The sequence below is a fragment of the Convolutriloba macropyga genome, chromosome 6 (assembly GCF_964194025.1).
Source record: "Convolutriloba macropyga chromosome 6, txConMacr16.3, whole genome shotgun sequence".
NCBI lineage: Eukaryota > Metazoa > Xenacoelomorpha > Acoela > Convolutidae > Convolutriloba > Convolutriloba macropyga.
Window position 1 is genome coordinate 67,258,989 of NC_134473.1, and position 20,452 is coordinate 67,279,440.

The window sequence follows — 20,452 nt, forward strand, 5'->3', positions numbered from 1 at the left end:
CATACTACATAGTGCCTTGACAAAATTCTTGAGTTACAGAAATATTAATATCTGAACAAATTTATTAAATCATTAATAAACAAATATATAGGTTTATATGTTATGAATGCTCTGAAAACCGTGTTTAATACTCGGTATGAACTGCATAACGCATATCCTAGTCTGAATGAATTTGTGCTTCAATATGAAATCCTTTTTTTGGAAGGAAATCCTATAACCTCTCGTATATGATTGAGATTGAAGTTAAAAACGTCAAAATTGAAATTTTTTTGGACAAGGGGACCAAACTCACAGAAATGCTTTTCCTCATGTCAACTTATGCGTCTTGAGTTGCATTTCCTATTATGATATTGAGACTCTCAATTATTGTCTTAGCGCCGACAGCGAGAACAATACTGTCCAAAAAACACACCGACTCAAAAAAAGCATATCTCCAAGGTTTTGATGATATGATGAAAGGGGTCTTTATAAAATGAATATCCTACGAGAACAGACAAAAAGACCTAATATTCCCTGAAAGCTTCAGAAAGCAAGGAAAAATTGTTCATACACTTTTCGCAAAGAAAAAGGACTTTATAAAGACTTTTTCGCCTTATCAATAGCAAAATTGATCAATTTCGCAGAAATAAAAAGTTTGTTGTGTAAGATGAAACCTTGCAAACGAAATAAATCGAAAACGCCTGCTAGAAATATCAGTGACGACAGGAGAAGCCGCTGAGTTTATAAACTCCTGCTTCTCAATTATTGTTTCTGGTAGACAACATCCTATATGTTCTAACATAACAACGAGTGCTCCTGGCAAGCTAATGTCTATATTTCTTAATCTCATCCCAATTGAAAAACTTTTTAAAGTTTTGTTTGCTTTGAATTCTAATAGTGCACCAAATCTAGATAGCAGTTCTATTAAAGTACTTAATATGACAGCTACAATGCTTCTTAAAATCTTGTTAGCCTTAAGTATTCTCTCGTTGGAGGCTAGATTTACCCCTGATTCTTAAATTTTGCTATTGTCTATACTTTCCTATTGTCAAAGAAGGAAAATCAATTATTGAGAATAATCACAGACCATTATCGATTCGGCCAGTTTGTTGTTTGAGCAGGTTGTTTGAGACAGCAATGTTCCATTGATTGATCTCGTTTATCGATGGACTGCCGTACAAATTTTGCAATTTTCTGGTTTTTAGCAAGGCAATTGACACATTATCTCACTCAATAATTTTGCCCAAAATAGTGCGGATGGTGGTCCAAGCGGTGGTACTCGATTGACTATTACACTATGTGGAAAAATAAAAAAAACAGTTAGATGAAGTGAATGGGTTTCTATAAAGAGAAAAATTTACTGAGTGCGGTTTATCTCAGGGAAATTTTCCTGACCATTGCAGTTTGTACTTTGCCTCAATGATCTGCCAGATCAAAGTAGACTTTTTGATGTTTTCATGTTTGCAGACGACAGAATTATGATGTATAGTTCTCATCTTCTTGACGACAAAACTATTATTTTTGACATATGTAGAGTATGGTGATCTGAGTCGAATATGATAATCCAAGATGAATAAGTAATAGTCCCATGTTTTCTGTTTTATTGACAAAACTCAAAAATTTTTACTTTAAGAAAGAATTATTAACAAATTGTCAATAAGTAAAATACCAGAGCGTGCCAAGAAAATGCTTCACGTCCAAAAGTGCCTTCAGTAGTGTTGTTAGTAAGATAATTTTCGCGTCTTTGTGAATATGAGTATATGCAGTGTCGCCAATAAAAACGACTTTTTAATCGATGAAAAGTGTGTTTTTCCCTTAAGAGGTTTCTAAAGTACAGAAACAAACGTATTTAATAAAAAAATTTTAAATTACACCATGATAGATCAACTCAGTTCTTTCACTCTGGTATTCTAAGTATTTAAGATCTATACATTGTTGTTGTGTCCAAAATTTTGCTCTTCCCCGTTAATGGAATGTTTCATAAAGAATTTTTGAACCTGCTCTACGTTCAAAAACTTTGTGCCCAGCAAACCCGCAGTTTGTCGAAAGGTATGTATCAGGTAAGGAGGGTTTCTACTAAGATAGGCCAGATTTTCTGTCCAGGAATGGCTCTGTATTGTTAATTTTTTTTAATTAAAAAAAATTGATATTTGATCGAAGAGTTAGTCGCAATTACGTACTCATGTTTGTTAACAACTTAAAGCTAAATATTTTTTGTTATGAAAACATTTTCTAACTTTTCAACTGAGGGTGCTCAGCTTGACAATAGTTGCAATTCCCGCAATGTTCTCTTTATAATCTAATTAGTTGGCCTTCCTCGCAAAAAGTTTGCTCCCTGCAGGTCCATTTCAATTTTTTATGGTTTTATTCTGCGTACTTTTAACAAAACCTTGAAAAAAAATTAATTCTTCTTCTTCATTATCCTTCTAATTTCCAAAGTTTCAGCAACGCCGATTCTTTTGTGGTGCAATAGTGTCAATGTTATACAAGACTTAATTCTGAGTAACATCAAACATCACTCAAGTCTCAAACTATGGGAGTCATCGGCAACACCACACAAAGTAAAAGAGTTGCAACAACTCTTTGTTGAACTCCACATCTGCGAGGACACGGACCATCCAACGCTGTCCCTCTGTTGACGAAGACAGTTTTTTCCTGGTTTTCTAGCTGCAATCAGTGATCGGCTTCTCTCACAATTGAATATTGATTTTAGTCTGAAAAATTATCTATGCAACCTGAACTTGAAATTAGAATACGTTGAGTCAAATAAGCTAACATTGAACACGTATTATTGTTCGATTATTTGCATAGAATTTATCACATAATATTTTCTTTAAAATGATAACATTTTTAAAATCATAGGAAATTATCAATTGTGCTTTATTAAACCTATTGAAATGCAGATTTCGAACCATGACTGCTCTTTGTTTCACTGATTTGTAATTTTTGAGAAGAATCTTTTAAAAATTTTTCTTGTCTCTGGGTTATATAGGAGCATACCAAAAACAAAAAAGGTCACGGTTCAAAAAAATCATATATAATTGATAGTGCCCTTTTTTTTAACAATTATAAAGTTTGCAATTTGATTTTTTAAAAACGTTCGGCAATTTTTGAACTCATTGATTGCTTGCACCAATTATCCTATTCTCACGTTTTTTAAAAAGTTTTCCTGGATCTTGAATGACAGATATATTTTCTTCAAGAACACCGAGACAAAAAAATTTCATAAAATAAGACATATTATCCAAATTTTATTTTTTATATAAAAACTTTTATTAATTTGTTGAAATGTAACATTGATATAATTTGTTGAAATGTATTATTGATATAATTTGTATTGATATAAGCTGATGTATTGATATAATTTGTTGAAATTATATGTTGATTATTATTAAAGAGCGTTTACCACAGAAAGACAGAGAATTAAAGCAAATGGCCGAAAAAAGGGTTACATTACTACAACAAAGAATTGTCAGGTAAAGGTGTTTTATGAAACCCAAGAAGGGTTTCTCAGGTGTTGCGATAGCTTGAAAGAACCACCAGACACTAAAAAAAGAACAGTTAGATAAAGGGCTCAGTTTTATTGTCAGACATAGGAAGCGACAATTTGCACAGCATACGAAATATAGTGAGTTTAACATCAATAATTCACAAGTATCACAAGCAACTCCTTCAAATGTCTGTATGAGGAACGTTATTCCTCAGGCACCCAATATTTCAAATTCTAGTCTAAAACGTTTACGTTCATCACCCAATTACAACGACAGGTGTGCTGTTCTAAACGATTATTTACATCTGCAGAAAACAGCGCATTATTAAAACATGTTGTGTAAGGTGTCTAAAACGTCATCCCAGTTTAATATCATAGCCGAGTAGGAATCAAAAATTCGGATTAGCTGGCAGATAATGACAACGACAATTGTATAAGCAAATTTCAAAATCAGAATTTTGATAATTAGTACCTAAGCCACTAAAAAAAATTTTAGGTTTGAAAATTAGAGCTCTTAGAAAAAATTTTGATGAGTTGCAGATTCCTAACGATAGCTTGAAAGAACCACCAGACATAATTGCACTAACAGAAACATGGCTCAGTCGAAGTGACCCCTTATGTTTTTACTGTAAGCAGGGATTTCAAAAAATTGTATCAAACCAAGAAAAATTGGTAAAAGCTGCGGCGTTGCTGTTTTTTTGAGAGGAATTTCATATAGCTTGATAAATTGTAAATCGGATCAGAAATGTTTAATTCTGTCAATCAAAGAAAAAAATAAAGTGAAGTGCTATATCTGTGTTCTTTACCGACCTCCTTCAGCAAATCTGGATACATATTTTAATTTCTTTGAATCAATGCTCCATTTTCTGTGATTCAAAAACCTTAATTTTTGGCGATTTTAGCATTAATAACTTTTAACAATCATCAATGAAGAAAAGATATTGTGAAAAAATTGAAACGCTCGGATATCGAATCCAAAATATTGAGCCAACTCGAAAAACAAATCTCAGTTCTTCTTGCATAGATCGTATCATAACCGATAATGATTCGGTTTGCATAACTTATGAAGTTTCTATCTCAGATCTTTATCCAATTTCGAGTAAAGTTCCTTTTTGGTTGCACTCTATTGCCCAAAAAAGAAATATGAAATACCGGAATCTGAATCAATTGACTGACCAAAAACTGCTAATTTTTTTGTTTTTGTTGGACCAAAACTTGAAGAAAAGATCAACGGAATCAAAATTCAGTTTTTATTATCGACAATTATGCAAATTCTAAACAGATAAGTGCCAGAGAAAGTATTAGTTATAACTAAAAACAGATGTCCATGGTTTAATAAAGAAATAAAGAACCTTATTTAAAATCGCGATCAAGCCACAAAGAAATGGGTTTCGTCTGATAAACCTAAAGATAGAGAAAAACATGTTTCTTTGAGAAATGAAATAACAAGCAAAATTAGAAAATCAAAGCGAGCACAATTTTCGCGGTTGACAGATCAGAAAAATAGCAAACCAATTTTTGATATTTTAAAATTTCTAAAGATACAAAAAGAGACGCAGCAAGAGGTAGATTTGGACGCTGACCATTTGAATGATTATTTTGTATTTATCGGAGAAAAAATTCTGTCTGCAATTCCTAAATTACAGCAAAGCCAACGCAGTAATTGTTTCCATAAATCATTTTTTATGCCTAGTACAAACGTACAAGAAGTCTTGTCCATTGTCAAAACTTTGAAAAACTCTAATTCAAGTGGTTTTGATCAAATCACTAACATGTATCTTCGGTTATATTTAGCTGTAATAGCTGAACCGCTAAGTGACATACTCAATGATTGCGTAAAGCGCCGTACTTTTCCGCAGTGCTTCAAAATTGCAAAAGTGTTGGGACTTCATACAAAAGGGAACATTGATGCCCCCGAAAAATATAGACCAATAAGTTTGCTATCAACCATTAGCAAAATTTTCGAAATGAAAAATATTCACAAAAGAATGGTTAACTTCATCTCCAGAAACAAACTCGTTTCGTGTAGACAATTTGGTTTTCGCTCAAAAAGATCATGTATTCATGCCAAAGCTGAAATAACTGAAAATATAAGATTGTCTATAAATAACAAAGTTCCTTGTGCATCAGTTTTCCTTGATATAACGAAAGCTTTTGATACCATTGATCACACACTGTTACTCAGCAAACTAGAAATTTTTGGTTTTAGAGGCCATTTTAAAAAACTTATTCAGTCCTACCTCAACAACCGCCAACAATATGTTTTCTTCCAGTCCAAAACCTCTGAGATAAACAATATTAAAAATGGTGTCCCACAGGGCTCTGTGCTTGGCCCACTCCTCTTCTTAATATTTATAAATGATCTGCCAACAAATATGCAAAAGTCGGAAATCACATTGTTTGCTGACGATACCAACATACTTTGTGGAGGAAAAGATATTGAAACAAATATTGAAAATAGCATTACGGAGGAGATATCATGGTTCAATGAAAACAAACTTTGCGTTAATTCTAAGAAATCTCAGTTGATGTATTTTAGTAAAAACTTAGGGCTTAATTTGAAAACATTTTGCCCAATTGTTATAATCAAGAATCTGAAAAACATTTAGGTATAACTCTTGACAGAAAACTGAATTTTGACTTTCATATTCAACAAACTGTGAACAAATTGAACAGCATCTACGGTATTTTCTATGGAATTTGCGCCTTTTATCCAATTTCAAAAATGATATGTTTTTTAAAGTTTTTGCTAAGCCCGTGATCTCTTACGGTCTATTGGTTTATGGCTGCACAAAAAAAAGAGACTAACAAAAATTGATGTGTGTCAACGAAAAATTTTGCGAGCCATCTTCTTTCGAAAACGGACAGATAGCTTTCAACTTTACTACAAAAAACACAAAATACTCACTATTTTTGACTTCTGAAGGAAACTGTTGAAGAAGTTGCAAAAGATCTCCTTGCTCTTTCATTGATCTTGAAAACGTGTCATTCTGTAAATACCACACACAGAACCTCGAAAAAGGTTTAATAAGCAGGTCAAATTTAATAATGCAGCACTTGGAAACTCACTGCGGTTAGCGGTTAAGGCTGACTTAGACTTATAATTTTTGCAAATCGAATTACCTCTTTCCTTCAGATATTGAAATTCAAAAATGAATTCAAAGCAGCTCAAAAATTTAGCAGATCAATTTTTCAAAAACTACTTTTTCGACTATAAGTCTTTTTTTACTTTATTTTTTGACAGATTAGTTGCTGAGGTACAAACTAACTCGTTCCTAATTTTCTGGAAAGCAAAATATAATTGATGAGTTTTTCAAAACGGACGTCACCTAAACGAGCTGCAAAAACTATCTGACGTACCTCTTGAAAACGTTTATAGTTATTAATTGTAAACTGTTTTCAAGAAACTTAATTCAATTCAATGTCCACTGATTTCCACTGATTTCCATGTTTGGTTGTTTGCCTTTCTCTTTGAAAAAAGATTGCTCCTATGACGGGAACGCGCTAGATGAAAATTGTAGCTGTTCTTTCAACATTTTAGAACTGATGACATTTTGCGTCATTTTGTGATCATAAAGTAGACTCAGATTAATGTTGTTCCGCAAGTTTGTCAAATTTGGTTTCCCATAGAAACCTAGAAACCTTTTTCATTCAACACTGTTGTTACGCTTTTGTAGTTTTTTGTCCGTTATTTATTCCTATCCACAATTTCAGGAGGATCATTGTTGTAAAACAAGAAAATAATTTGACCTAGTAGATCCCTAGGGCGCTCCACTATGAATACAGAGCTCAGAAGAAGTGACGTTTCTTATTCTTACTTTGTGGGGCCTGGCAGGAATGTAGACTCGTAGAAGATTTGTTTATTCTATACTTGTACAATTTCACATAAAATAAACTGTTGTTTAACGCGTCGAAAGATTTTGAAAGTCAGTGTACATGCTGTTTAAATAGATAAAATTTTTTCTAGTATTTTTGTTTATAAAAACTATCAAAAATCTTGATTAATCGACATTGAATTTTTCTTGTAAGTTTGCCACTCCAGCGTTTAGATTGAAACAACTTTACGATTTGAGAAATCAGTGAAAAAACGTCAGAAGAGCAGTGAAAAAACGTCAGAAGATTAAACAGAGAAAAAAGCTGAACTTCTCAAGAAGCAAATCGAATCCAATTAAAAAATGGCTTAGAGGACACTCAAATACACAATCGGGCCTATGGTTGACTGCATTCTAAGAACAAAAATCATTATAGAGGCTCCTGTTCCTCCTAAACAATTGTGTAAAATGAAATAAAAACTGCCACATTAAACAATTTATGAATAATTTTATAAATTCCGTTTTCGTTGAATTACCAGTTAACCTCAAAACAAAGACAAAAAATTTCACATGCAAGAAATTGACGAGAGAGAGAGAGAGAGAGATAGAAGATAAAAAATTAAAAACTGACAAAATTTTTTCCCAAATAGCTAAAACGGGTTACGAGAAAATGCTCACAAGGAACAATTGAATACAATTTTTTAACCAGTGACCACCGACAAACATCAAACATACCGAGTGGAAAAAGCAAGGTTTTCTCACTTCAAAGTACAATAGTACTTTTAAGTAACAAATCAGTGCAAGGAGAACTCTGAATAATTCCTGATGAGGGATTGAAAAAGGAAGGATTCAAAAGCAGAGAAACAAGTTTCACAAAATATTGAGCATGAAATCAAATAACAATTTGCTGAAATTTTGACTTCTTTGAATGCTTGTTTTTCAAACTGTTGCAGTATAAACAGTTGCATTTGATCATCTAAAAGCACAGCTGGCATGATTGGAGCCCTTCAAACAATTATGATTCATTTTGCAGTCATTCCACACTTTCACTTATGAGAAAAAATTCTCTATTCTGTTGTTGCAACCGAAAAGAGTGAAAAATCAATAAAGAACTGAAACTGAGTCCATTTAAAAAAATTACGCTGCAGTTTGATTCTCCAAAAATATCTTCTAAACAAACGGGCCGATTAGTTTTTTATAATTTGATAGATATAATTAAACGAGGCTTTTATTCTCAGTAGAAGTGAGCTGTAAAATTGAAGTCATCAAACAAAACGAAGCTTATTATCAAACTTCAGTACATCAAAAACAATTAAGGAATTTCTCAAAAGACTAAACACAAAGGGGTTGAAACAAAACTCTTACTTTTTCTTTCAAAAAACTGCCAAAAAATTTCATTTTTTCAAAAACAGTTGCGCGAAGACATCAAACGCACCAAGACAAATGCAGCTTGCTAGAAAATAGCAGCCGCAATTCTTATCCAAAAAAGTGAGGTTCGGAAGGTAGTAGGAAATTACAGACCACTTTAGTTCATAAACCATGAAAGCAAAGTAATTCTGTACTATATCAAGGGGAGTTTCTCAATATGATGAGTAGTATCTTAACTTGAAGCTACCCTATTTAGGTAATTTTTGATTACTTTGACGGACGTCACCTTTAGGTGTGACATTTTTTTTGTGAGTGGATTCCGCCACAGGGTTATAGAGAGTCGGGCCTCTCATGAAATATAGTTTTTACCATTCTCTGATCCATACATCGATACAGTTGATATTGATTGTCTTGATTTGGTAAATACAGAACCTTACAAAAATCAGAAATATCATTTATAGAACACGAACAGCTGCTGAGCTCATTTAGTTGGAGAATGCGGAGAGCTCGCAGAGTTTGCAATAGCAATAGAAAGTTGTGCAGGGATCATCCTTGGAGCGAAAAAGAGAAACCTTCACAAAAATCCGTTTCAATCTTAAAACAAAATCCATTGACTTAGAAAATTGTCTTTTATGGTCAAAGTTTAGAAGTTGTCACTTACTGAACAACTTTTTTTTACTCAGTTTTTTTTCTCAGTTTTTTCGACATGAGCGTCTCTGATTAATATCAATTATATCAAAATTTCTTTTACTCGGAAAACTGGCAAGGACTTGCCACAATTAAAAAAGATTTGAAATTGCTATAAAAAGTCATAAAAACAAGTTGACAAAATTATGTTAGTTTTAAGTGGTGCTTAAAAAACACTTCCAGAAAAAGTACTGCAATCATTTTTTACTTTTCATTATCATTAGGTTGACTTACATATTTTTCTGCTTTGGCTGCGATTATTGTAGCTCATTTTGTCAAACATTCCGAATGTTGAAGAGTAGAGTATTACAGAAACTTCCTGAAAATTATTTTTGAATCCTGTCGATCAAGTAAATGTGTTATAAAACATTTTTTTATGCAGATTCAGGTTTTTTTTTCATGCTCAAAGACAAGGAAAAAGTACTTCCGGGGTCCATTGCGGTACATAAATGTCTTTTTATCTCAGTTTATCAAGTTTAATTTATTCAGCTATTCGCGGTTTGATCAACGCCAATTTCAGGTTGTATATGACATCTGCAAGACAATGATTCATTGTAGTTTAAATTCAGAAATTGCTAGGCATCCTCCTCGTAGAGGAGCAAAGGCATCCTCCTGCATTCTTCATCAAAAAGAATGTCCTTTTTTGAGGGAGTTATTTAAGATGTTTGAATATTGACCTCTTTTGATCCTGAAGTCAGACTAAAACGTTTTCAATTTGAAAATGTGATTTAAAACTAAAATTTTGTGTTTATCGTGTACAAGTGGAGGTGACAGCCAACATTTTGAGTCTCTAAAGCTTAGGTCAGAGCTGGTATTCCGTATTTTGGTGAAAAACGAAGATCATGTGAAGGTCCTGGTAAAGTGATAGTGGTAGTAAGCCATCTATCTGGTAAAAATATCCGTCTGGTAACATGGACTCTAGGTGCCAGGAATCAAACTATTTTTTGTGCTGGATACTTTCGCGTATTGTGAAGTCGGTCTTGTTGAGCTTCCAAATTTGATGACGCAGAACTAATAATTGGAACTACATACCCAATTAATGGGATCCTTTTTTTCAACAGAGTATTTTTTGATAAATCGCGCTTCACCAAGGACTTTGGGTGACTTCTATTATCTATTTCAGCAATTTTCTTGCCAGATAAAAAGATCCGGAACAATCAGGCCCAGATTGTTCATGTTATCTGTTATTTCCGCACAATAGTCTGCCAAAGGAAAACATTACGATCCGCTGAGGGGAAGTTATCTGTTTTCAAAGATTTATAGACATGTAAATATTTTAGCACCATTTTCAGATTCTTCTGAATCCAATTCCGAGGGTCAACGGGTTTGTCGCAACAAGTTTGACATTCACCGCCTATCCAAACTGTCAGGCGGCTCATTATTGAACAACAGGAAAAGAATCAGACCCAGTAACTGTCACTGAGGTGCTGCACTATGAATAAAGAGTTCAGTAGAGGTGACAGTTCCTATTCTTACTTTGTGGGGCCTGTCAAGAAGGTAGCATTGTAAACTACTTTTGTGTTCTAGATTTGTGCAATTCCTCATGAAATGAATTGTAATTTACCGTGTTGAAGGATTTCGAAAATCAATGTACAGGCTATGTAAGCAGATTATGTCTTGCAAATTACATTAAAGTTTATTTCTTGAAGATCATGGGTGTTTCTTCTAATTTTCTAGTATTTCTAGTATTCTTGTTATCAAAAATTATCAAAAAATTGGTTTTTCTTCGTTTTTTTTGATCTTCGATCTTCGTTTTTTCTTCTTTTTTTGGGACATAAGCCTTCAGGATGCAACAAAAATCCTATAAAAATGTCATCCCATCTTAGATGTAAAAATCCAATCAAAAAATTCAATAAATCTTCACTTCTCAAGGTAAAGAATCAGGCCTTTCTCACAATATCAATGACTGAGAAGCACCTAAACATCCGTAAAAGTTTTGTCGAGGCTTACGATGTGAGAAGCCAAGAGCAATAATGAAAGCGTCAGAAGATTAAAGATAGAAAATAGCTGAACTTCTCATGAATCAAATCGAATTAAAAATTGGATGAGAGGACAATCAATAAATGAATAAGAGAGAGAAAGAGATGGAAAATAAAGAATAAAAGCGGACAAAATTTTTTCACAAAATGCAATTTCGAATACCGAGAAAATGCTCACAAGGAACACTGGAATACAAATTTTTGAAAAACTGTGATGACGATCAATTATGAAAAGCACTGAGCAGAAAAAATGAGTGAAATTAATTGAAAGAGGTTACTATTCAGTTATTAGGACAATAGCCCAGTCAAGTAACCAATCACTGGAAGGATAACTTTGTATAACTCACGGTGAGGGATTGAAAATTAAAGGATTGAAAAGAAGAAAAACATATTGTAGAAGAATTAAGCATGAAATAAAAAGATTATTTTTCTAAAACTTTGATTATTTTGACTGTTTGTTTTTCAAATTGTTGCAGTATAAGCAGTTGCATTTGATCAACTAAAAGCACAGCTGGCATGAACGGAACCATTCAAACAAACTTGATTCATGTTGCAATCATTCCGCACTTATGAGAAAAAATTGCTTATTCTGTTGTTGCAATCGAAAAAAGTGAAAAAACAGAAAAGAACTAAAAATTAGTCCATTTTTAGGAAAGTTACTTTGCAGTTTAATTCTCCAAAAATAACTTTTAAACAAACGGGCAGACTATTTTTTCATAATCTGGGTCAATTCACGGATTATCTTTTGATTGATATAATTTAACAAGATTTTTATATCTCAGAAGAAGTGAGCTGTAAAATTGAAGTCGTCACACGAAACGAAGTTTTTAATCAAAAACAATTGAGGAAATTCTCAAAACCTTGGGCAGGACAAAAAAGAGATTGCAACAAGATTTCTCACATCTTCCTCCCAACTAAAGCAGAAAATGTGAAAAACTCAAAAACAGTTGAACGAAGACATCAATCGCACCAACACAAATGCAGTTGGCTAGAAAGTTGCAGCCACGACTTTTATCCACAAAATTGAAGTTCAGAGGGTAGTAGAAAATTATGGAACGGTTTCGTTCATGAATATTGAAAACAAAGTAATTGAGTAGTGTACCATATGGAATTTCTCAGTTTGATTAGTAGTATTGGAACTGAACGCTGCCTGTTATAGGTAATTTTGATTATTTTTGTTGGACGTTACCATTACAACTGAAATCTCTCGAAGTGAGTGAAGTCCCACAAGGGTTCTAGAGTCGAGCCTCTGTTGTTCTGTATTTTCGTCAATGATAGTTTTTAACAATCCTCTGAACCGAAAATCTTTGCAGATAATCCTGATTTTCATGCTTTTGGTAAACAGCATTACGACAATCGCTAATATCACTTATAGATCACAAACAGCGACTAAGCTCAATCATCAGTTGCAGAGCTCGGAGAGCTCGCTGAAGTGAAAAATCTTAGCACTAGCAGTAGAAAGTTGTGCAGAGGTCTTGCTAAAAAGAGTAGGAGAAAACTTCACAAAGAACCGCTTCAATCTTTAAACAAAAGCAAAGCACATGATAAAGAAATTGGTTTTCTTAAAATCAGTTTAGAAGTTGTCACGTCACGGAACACTTTTTTTTTAAATCAGTTAAACAATATAAAGAATCTTTTTAGTCTGATAACTCATATTTTGTCTACGAATGAAGAATGGAACATTATCCAGTATTTTGAACCATGCGTAGAAAAGAAACGTCATAAGATTTTAGAATAAAACAGCACCATAACTCATTTTAATCAATTTTTTCGACATGAACAGCTGATATTGATATCAAGTATATTTAAAATTTGCTAAGAAGTTCACTGAACATCAAATTCTGTTACGTGGAAAACTGGAAATGGCTCACAAATAATTACAAAAGAATTGAAATTGCTATTATAAGTCATGAAAATCAATTTGAGAAAAACACAAGTTAATTTTAGGAAGTGCTTACAAAACTCCTCAAAAACAATAACTGCAATCATTTTTTTAAATTTTGATTATTAGATTGACCTAACATACTTCTTTTCATTGGCTGCATTTATTTTAGCATCCTTTGCCAAACATTTGGAATATTGAAAAGCAGATTATTACAAAAACTTCTTTAGAGTTAATTTTGATTCCTGTCGATCAAGTAAAGGTCTTATAATTCAATTTTTATCCAGATTCCCATTTCTTGCAACAGTTTTTTCTATCCGTATCCAAGGTCAGTTTGCTTGCTTTAGAATTTTTTCAAAAATGTAGGTAATATAGAGTGTAATAACTGTAATTTTTGCTCTAAGAAAAACAAGAAGTCAATCCGGGGTTCAAGAACGTACATAAATATGTCTTTTTGTCTCAGTTTATCAAGTTCAACTTACTCAAATATTTGCGTTTGAACAACAACATCTTCAGATTGTAAATGACATCTGCAGGACACTAGTCAATTGTAACTAAAATTCCGAAACTGCTGGAATAGGAGCAAATGCATCCACCTGCATTGGTCATCAAAAGTTTTTCACATTTGAAGAAACCATTGCAGATTTTTCAATGTTGACTTCTTCTGGTCCTGAAACCAAATTCAAACGCTTTCGATATGAACATATGACAACCAAATTTTCTTGCGTTGAGTGTGCACAAGTGGAGCTCACAGCATTGATTTTGAGTCTCTCCCGCTTAGGTCAGAGCTGTCGGGAAGTATTTTGGCAAACAGGAAAAGCATATGAAGTTCTTGGTAAAGTAATAGTGGTGGGAGGCCATCTTTAAAATGATCCATCTGGCAACATGAACTGTTGTTGCCAAGAATCAATATAACGCTTTTGTGATGGACAATTACGAGTTGAAGTTCCAAAGTTGATGACGCAGAACTAATAATTGGCACTATATACCCAGAAAAAGAGTTTCATTTTAGCAGAGTATTGTTCGATAAATTGCGCTTCACCAAGGATCTTTGAGTGACTTTTATAATCTGTTTAGGGAAAATTCTTGCCAGATATAATTATCCCGTACAATCAGGCACAGGTTGTTCATGTTATCTGCCAATTCAACAGAGAGTCTGCAAAGGGAATACATTGCGATCCTTCAGGGGAAGTTCTTTGTTTTCAACTATATATGGATATGTATTTGTCTTAGCACGATTTTCGGATTCTTCTGAATCCAATTCCGAGGGTCACCGAAATTGTCTTAAGAAGTTTGATATTCTCTGACACTGTCGCGTTTGACACTGTCACGTGGATCATTTTTGAAAAACAAGAAAAAAAAATAGACCTAGCAGATCTCTGAGGCGCTCCACTGTGAACACAGAGCTCAGTATTCTTACTTTATGGGACCCGGAATGAAGGTAGCTACGTAGAATACTTGTATACTCTAGATTTGAAAAAAAAAATCTAAAGAAGAAGATTGTTGTTTACCTTGTCGAAGGATTTTTAAAATTAATGTACAGGCTACGTAAGAAGATAATGTCTTGCGTAATACAATTAAGTTTAGTTTTTGAAGATCATGGGTGTTTCCAGTAATTTTTGTATTTCCAGTAATTTTCAAGTATTTTTGTTATCAGAAGTTTTCAAAAACTTTGATTTCATCGAACTTCAATTTTTCTTGTATTTTTGGGACTCCAGTGTCTAGATTGAATGGAGAATAATTTTCACACAGCAAGGAAGAAATACTTGGCGGCAAGTGTTTTAAGAAGAATTTAAACTTAGTTCGGTGTGGAAGAAATACAAAGACAATATTGCTGATTTTGTCAGGTCCATTGACTTTTTGGTTATCCAGGTTTGAGATAGCGCCCACAATTTACTGTTTACTGAAGTGCCGCTTGTTAGAAGAGCTTTACATTTGGTAGTAAAATTTGCTCTGTAGTCAGAACAGGAGTACAGTAACTGAAATTAACTATTATTCTCGCGATCGATCTGAGATCTCTGGTTGTCGAGGTTAACTTCAATTGGTACGAATTTAATCATCAATAGATTCTTTAGGTATTCCTAGATTCCCGAAAGACTAAATAATTCAATAGCTCGATATGATTTTTATTCTGATCTTTTTACAAACAAAATTTTCAGGACGTTTTGTGCTCCTTCAATTTTTGTTACAAGTTTTGTAACGGATGCTCTCCTATCAAAGTCAAGGAAAACTTTGCACCGCCCAGTTCGTTTCAGCGGTTTCAAATCTGTCCGGATATTGTGTTTTTGCAGTTAACTTTTGTGAACCGTATCATCCGCTATACTGTAGATCACCGTTGCATTACTTGTTGCTCAATTACTCTTGATAACTAATTGCTCAGCTTTGATGTATAACAAAATTGTTTCTCTCAGAATAACAAAATAATTCAAATTGAAACAATCAAATTTTTGTTTGAGTTTTTATTAATAACTCAACTTATAATTCGATATTGCAAATTCAGCTCCTAGCAAATTGTCAAGAATGACTTCAAGTAACTGTCAACCACATCTCAGTTTTGTAGCGAACCTCCTTGTTAAGGGGGGCGCTTTCAAAAAAAATCAGATATTAAAAATCTGACTCAATTTAGTAAACAACTTTCTGTTTCTCAATTGGCTTCAGTAACCACCAATATTAAAACTCTGCTAGGCTTCGTTAAAGCATGTTATAATAACTGAATATTTGCTTTGCACAGAGTTTCTCTTAATTAGGATTTTGTTTGTCAGAAAGAAAGTTTTGAGAATATCAAAGTTAATTATTCTCTTTTCAACCAGTCAAAGTTAAGTTAAAACTGTACAATTTTTAATATGATCTACAAAAACCAGACACGATAACAAGTAATTTACCGCTCAAGAAAGTGTGCTTCAATACGCACTGTATGTCAATTTAATATAACCAAAATTGCAAATTTCAACTGATTTTTGGTGGTTTTTCAAGCTCTATTTATATTGCCGTCCATGTCAAAATTGCATCTCTGATTGGTTTCAGAATACTATGTTGTACGATTCTTTGAACAGACTGAGTTTGGGGTTTGGGATACCTTATGCAGTGCCCGTACTCTCTGAATTGGTATGAAAATCGCAAAATTATTCGAATATGGCTGACCAAATTGGGTATCTCTTTGCTCCGTTTGAGCTAAATTTGTGCGATTGTGAGCACTTGAATACGTGGCAGTAACAACGTAGTTTGAATACGTGGCAGTAACAACGAGTTTGAGTTTCAGTTTAATTTCATGTATGACGATTGTGTACTGATAATAGTCGCAAAATATAAATGTTGAACAAAATGAACAAATCCATATGGCTTTGATAGAATGTAGCATTAAATTTCGTTCTTCATGCTATTCTAGCTTTAATGCTTGAAATGGCCTTGAAGCGCTATTCAATTTGGTTATTGAGTTAGTAAGCTCAGCCGCCACAAGTTTAGCACTTCTTGCTTTTAGCTTGCAGTGGCTGTAACTCTTTGAATTGGTGTGCTGTTGCCAAAGACATCCATAGTTCAAGATATGTGTGATTTCTGGTGTAACTCAGAATGAAATCTGTTGTAACATCGTAGAGCCATTGCTATCATTGCTCCTCAAGAAAATCAACGTTGCTGAAGCCTTAGGGACTGAATGAATATTCAAGGAGATGAATTAAATTTATTCAATGTTTTAATAAAAAAAGTAACAAAGGACGCAAAAGAAAACAATTAGAACTTAACTCGGACCTCCAGGGAACAAACGTGTTGCAATGATGGGCCCCTAAATAGGTTGCAGAGAGGACATTGTAGGAATAACCTTTTTTATCCCGCTGAACCCACTCAGTTGAAAAGTTAGAAAAGATTTTTATTTAGAAAAACACTTAGCTGTAAGTTGACAATAAAACTGCGTACGTCATTGTCACAATTTTTTCAATCAATTTTCTGAATTTTAAGATAATTTCACCAACACAGTGCCATTCCTTGACAGAAAACCTCTCCAATCTTAGTAGAAACCGTCCTTACTTGATACATACCTTCCAACACACCGCCGGTTTGCTGGGCAGAATGATTTTGAACGTAGAGTACAATCAAATATTCATTACGAAAGGTTCCATTAATGGAGAAGAGTGCACCTCCCCTTCGGTCGGAGCTTCAAATATTTAGTCATCGGACTTTCAGAGGAATTAAATCCAAGCGATGAAGACCAGAGCATCGGTGCTAAGATCGTCTGGACCCAAGTAATTTAAGGAGTTGTGTGTCGTTAGCCTAAAGTCTCCTCAACTACCTTTCGGAACTTAATAGAGCATGTATTGTCCGGACCAGACATGTAATGTAGCCAATCTTTATCTTTTGAGTTTTTCCATCACAAATGCAACACTACTCTTTGATGTTATATCTGTGAATATCACAACATCTTTTCTGTCAGGACATTAGACAGTGATTTTCACTTGAAGGTTTTTATTTCAGATAATAATTCTGCGCGTTGATCACACAGTTTTCTCCTCCACTATTCATCAACTTTCGGTCGTACAGTGTAGCAGTCAACCCAAGCTCCCTCACATCCTAACCTCACTAAGCCTGCATTCCTCGCTTACTAGCATTGAGGTTCATGGTGCTTAGAGTTCACAAGAAACTCTAATTGGAGTCAAGCCAAATTGTTACTAAATGGTCGAACTTCATCAACTATTCATGATTTCACATTCGTTACTTTGTTTATTTTGGATCAGTATGACCTTTTTTCAATCTTTGGATACATTTCCAGGAGGTAAAAGTCGGGGAGATATGGTTACAAGAGCCACTTTTATACAGGACCCCACCGACGACCACTTATGCTCCCGTCTTTCAATGGCGCTGTTCAATGCTCTGCCTCAACTCCCTCATCTCAGGCTCTTGCTTGCACTGATGAGTACCGGACCGGAAAGGAACATATTTTGAAATTATGTCTTTTAGTTCATGTGACTTGTGAGATTGGTCGAGGACTGTTCAAATAATCTTTATAAATCATTCCACTAACGGCAAAAAGCGAAACTTTTGACACAACAACAATGTATGGATCTTAATTACTTAGAATACCAGAGTTGCGAAACAACTGGGAGGATCTCTCAGGGGTAATTTGAAATTTTATTTTCAATAGAACTGTTTCTGTACTTTAGAAATCTGTTAAGGGAGAAACACACTTTTCATCGATTAAAAAGTCGTTTTTACTTGCAACCTTGCGTATACTCATATTTACAAAAAAAACACCCAAAAAAAACTTACTGACAACACTGCTTATAGCATTTTTTGGACTTGAAGCGTCTGCCTGTTGGCACGCTCTGGTATTTGGTTTGTTGATTTTTTGCTAATGGTTCATTTTTAAAGCAATAATATCCGAGTTTTTGTCTCTTAGACAGAAAAAATGGGACTATTATTTATTCAAATCATCAAGATTATCATATTTCACTCAGGCACCATACTTTACATATATCAAAATTAATAGTTGTGTTGTCGGGAAGATGAGAACTATACATAATAATGCTGTCGTATGTAAACATGAAAATATCAAAGAGTCTGCATCAATCTGGCAGATCATAGAGAGAAAGTACAAACAGCAATGGTCAAGTAAGGTTTCCTGAAATAAACCGCACTTAGTAAATTTTTATCTTGATTGAAACCCATTCATATGAACTAACTGTTTTTTTTTATTTTCCACATAGAGTAAAAACCAATCGATTACCACCGCACGGGCTACCATCCGCCGCACTCTTTTGAGGCGAAGCATTGAGTGAGATTAAAAGCCAGAATGTTGCCATTTTTTTGTTGGAAATTCTATCTTAGTTTTTCTGTCATCACAGTTCTGGATGACATCGTTTTTGATTTCGGTCAGAACCCAAACAGCAATTCGTAGAGCATTCCATCGATAAATGACAACAATCAATGGAACCTTGTTGTCTCAAACAACCTGCTGATGACTGGCCGAATTAACAGTAGTCTATAATTATCCTGAACACTTGATGTCCCTTCATTGAAAATAGGGGAAACTTTTCAGAACTTTTAACACTCAGGAGAAATATTAGACTCCAAAGAGAAGGTACTTCAGGCCAAGATATTAAGAAGTATTGTAGCTGTCTTCTTAAGTGCTTTAGCAGAGGTTCTATTCACATCTGGCGCCTTATTAGAAGTCAAAGTAAACGAAACATTGTAGAGCTCTACAATTGTGACGGGAGTAAAAAAGTACAGACTTTGGCTCGTCAGGAGCACTAGTTGTTATAATAGAAGTTATAGGATATTCCCTACCAGAAACCATATTTGAGAAGCAGGAGTTGAAGAATTCAGCAGATTCTCCGTCGCTGATAACTTTTTCACGGGTTTTCAATTTATTTCGTTTGCAAGGTTTCTTCTTACCAGACAGTTTTCTCAATTCCACAAAATAGACTTTTTTGTTATCGATTAGGCGAGAAAGTCATTAGATTCTTTTTCCTATGCAACAAGTGTACGAACAACCTTCCCATAATTTCTAATGCTGTCAGGGAATATGAGGCTTATTTTTCACTTCTTAAATAGGATATTTCAACTTAGTTAAATAGGAAAAAAAAACTTTGTTATATCATCAAAACCAATGAAATATACTTGTTTTGCCGCGTTGTTTTTGGGACAGTATATTTCTCGCTTACAGCGCTCAGATATTAATTGAAGGTTGCGATATCAGAATTTGGAAGGCAACTCACGACTCATAAGATGACATGAAGAAAAGCATTTCTGTTATTTTGTACCAATAAAACTTGCCTTCATTGGAGTTAACGAAGATAGTGTTAGCAGTTTTTAGTTGTGACAATCTGGCAACTTCAAAAAAAGTCGACTAAAGAGCTTATTTCGTTCCATTTTTGGTGAAAACGGCTTACATTTGAAAAAATAGCAACATTTGTGCCAGTACAACAACACATGTTTTTAGAAGTAGAGTTTTATTAAACGGTAAATTTAATGCGAATGATGAAGTTGTGAAAATTTTTAAACAATTTTGATCAATCTCGCTATCAAAGTATTTTTCAGAGTGTAACCTTTTTTGAAGTCTTTCAAAAAACCATACAAGTATTTTGGTTTGGAGCGGAGAAACCGGAATTCAATTCTGCTAGATAATTTTCTGCTAGATCTGGAAGCCTGATGAATTTCCAAACTTGAATTTCCAAAAACCAAATATAGGGCGGCCAATGTTCTGAGAGAATTTCATTGTCTTTTTAAATACTCAGCAATGCCATAACAGGAAAAATCAGTCCTTTGC